We start from the raw sequence: 3,243 nt of genomic DNA on the forward strand, positions 1-3,243 counted from the left end.
TATGAGACTTGTATCTTTATTGTGTTTTTGTGGTCAATGATTTCAGGTTTATAAAATGAGTTTTGAATTGATCACTTTGAGATTTTACCATGGTGGAGAACTTAATATGGGTAAGGTGAAGGGGAAAAAGGGAAAAAGATATAAGGGTGGACAAGTTACTGAATTTTTAGATGTTGATGTAGATAGGTTGTCTTTATTTGAATTTAGGGATTATGTAAGGTATTTAGGGTATATTCCCAAACAATGCTTACTATATGTTAGAATGCCCAAATGTTCTAAATTAAAAGAAATTAGGTCAGACAAGGACACACTTGACATTTCAAAGAAATTGGATAATGGGCAAGTTTTTGAAGCTTTTGTGTGTGACATAGTTGGTGAACCTGAGGTGGACCCACTTTTGGAATTTGTAAGTGATGGAGAATGGCATGTGGAGGGGACAAGTGGTGTGTCTTTTAATAAAGACACTGAAAATGACATTGAAAGTGTTGACAGGACATCTAAAAATAGTGAAGATGCCCCTCCTTTTGACCAACCTATTGCTCATACTTATTCTCCTCCTCCTGACCAATATACTGCTCATGTCTCTTCTCCTATAGTTGTTGCTCCTAATAGTTATACTGCTGCTCCTCGTAGTTCTATTGCTGCTCCTACTAATTCTACTGCTGCTCCTTTTGAATCTGTTGTAGATTCAGATGTAGAATCTATTGATGGAGGTATAGAGATTGGGAGTGATGTGGATGAAGAGTTAAAAGATTTTAGGGAAGAAAAGAGGAAAAAAAAAGAAAGAGGGGAGAGAGACCAGTAATTCCTGAACATATTAAGTTAGGAACTAGAAGAAAGGGACTAGATATTGGCTATGATGAATTTGTAGATGGTGATAGAAATTGTTTGGAGGGAAAGTTAGCTGGTGATGAACCTTTTTACCCATCTGATGAAGCTTCCATCTTTGAAACTGATTCAGATGATGTAATAGATGAAGAAGATGAAGTTGAACAGGTTGAACATAGAGATAAAGCTAGAAGGAGGAAAAAAGTTAAGAGAGTTGCATATAATTCAGACTGTCAGAAAGTTGTGTGGGAGTTAGGACTTGTTTTTGAAAGTGTTAATGAATTTAGAGCTGCTGTTACTAAATATGTTGTTGCTAAACATGTTGCAATTGAGAAATTTGTTAATGAACCTACAAGGGTAAGGGTTAGGTGTACAACTGGTTGTCCATGGCTTCTTTATGCTAGCATTGATTCTAGGTCTATGAACTTTATTGTGAAAATCTACAATCCAATTCATAAGTGTGATCCTATCAATAGGAACATACTTTGTAATACCAAGTTCTTAGCTAGCCACTTCAATGAAAGGATAAAGACATAACCAAATATTAGAATTTTTGAGCTTCAGCTGCTTATTAAGAAGGAGATGGATTTACATGTTGGGAGAACAGTGTGTAGGAGAGCAAAAGATAGGGTGATTGCAGAACTGATGGGTGACTATAATTTGGAATTTGAGAGAATTTCAGATTATAGAGATGAGTTGCTAAGATCAAATCCAGGTAGTACATGTGTAGTAAAGCTTCATGATAAAACATTTGAAGATGGTAGAAAAATATTTCAAAGTTTCTACATATGTTTTGATGCAATGAAGAAGTTCCTAGCTGGATGTAGGAAGTGCATTGGTTTGGATGGATGTTTTTTAAAAGGAGTGACAAAAGGGCAATTGTTAGTTGCTATGTATAAAGATGGTAATAATCAAATGTTGCCACTGGCATGGGCAGTGGTTGAAATTGAAAACAAGACCACTTAGAGTTGGTTTTATCAGGATTGTAAAAGAAGATCTTCAGCTGGGAGATAGGACAAATTTGACAGTGATAACAGACATGCAAAAGGTAAAAAAAATGTTGTTTTTGCTTCTGTTTCTGTTTATATTGTATCTGTTTCTGTTTATGTTTATGTTGTAACTATTTTTGTTTCTGTTTTTGTTGTAGGGATTAGAAATTGCTGTAATTGAATATTTACCAAATGTTGAACATAGAATGTGTGCAAGGCATGTCCTTGCAAACTGGTCAAAAGATGCTATATGTAGAGGTATTGAAGCAAAATAGCTATTAAACGATGACTTTGGTTTACTAGAGACATCAACATATTGTTTTAGCTCGGTGGAAACTAGATCCTTTTCCTCAGGATCCTATTAAATAGAAATAGAGAACGAAATAACTAGAAAGGTTATTAGAATCCCTCTCTTCTAGTGAGAAGAAAAAATATTTTTAAAGGTGTGCAAGATCTACCTTTGAGGTTGAGCTTAGGGACAACATTAGCTATATGAAGATGTTAGGGGGAGAAAAAATACTAGATAAGTTGATGCATTTTAATCCAGAGAGATGGAGAAAGGTTTACTTTAGCTTTGGAACAAAGTGTGATGTTGTAGACAACAACATGAAAGAATGTTTTAATGCATGGATTTTTGGAGCGAGGCATAAGACTATAATTACAATGTTAGAGGAGATAAGGGTAAAAATGATGAAAAGAGTGGGGCAGATGAGGGATTTTTGTGAAACTTGAATCAGTGACATTTCTCCAATGGCTATGAAAGTGCTAAATGATAATAGAACAAGGTCTATGAAGTGCATCATAGAATGAAATTCTGATACAGGGTATGAGGTGCTTGATAGAGGATATAGGCATATTATGGATCTTACTAGACAATATTACAGTTGTAGAGCATGGATGTTGAAGGGCATACCGTGTCCTCATGCAGTGGCTGCTCTTCACCACAAAAAATTGAAACCAATAAACTACATCTCTCACTGGTACAATAGAGAAACTTACATGAACACATATAGTTTCTTCATTCAACCAGTTTTGAATATGAAGATGTGGCCACAATCACAGAATATCTCAGTTATGCCACCTCCTATTAAAAAGCTACTAGGTAGGCCTAGAAAGAATAGAAAGAAAGAAGAAGGTGAAACCAAAAAGAAAACTGGAAAGTTGTCCAAGAGGGGGATTGAGATTTCATGTGGCACTTGTCATAGCAAGGGTCACAACAAAAGAAGATGTCCAACAGGTGCACCTACTGTTGGCACTAATGCAAATCCTGGCTCAAGTCCATCTACTGGTGCAGACCCAAGTGCAGGTCCAAGTGCAGTCCCAAGTACAGCACCTACTGTTGGAAAAGGGAGAGGTTCAACGGGAAGAGGAAGGGGTAGACCATCAAAGAATTCTACAGAAAAGGTATTTTATTTAATTTGACAGT

This window comes from Capsicum annuum, chromosome 3, assembly GCF_002878395.1.
Source record: "Capsicum annuum cultivar UCD-10X-F1 chromosome 3, UCD10Xv1.1, whole genome shotgun sequence".
In the NCBI taxonomy this organism is placed as follows: Eukaryota; Viridiplantae; Streptophyta; class Magnoliopsida; order Solanales; family Solanaceae; genus Capsicum; species Capsicum annuum.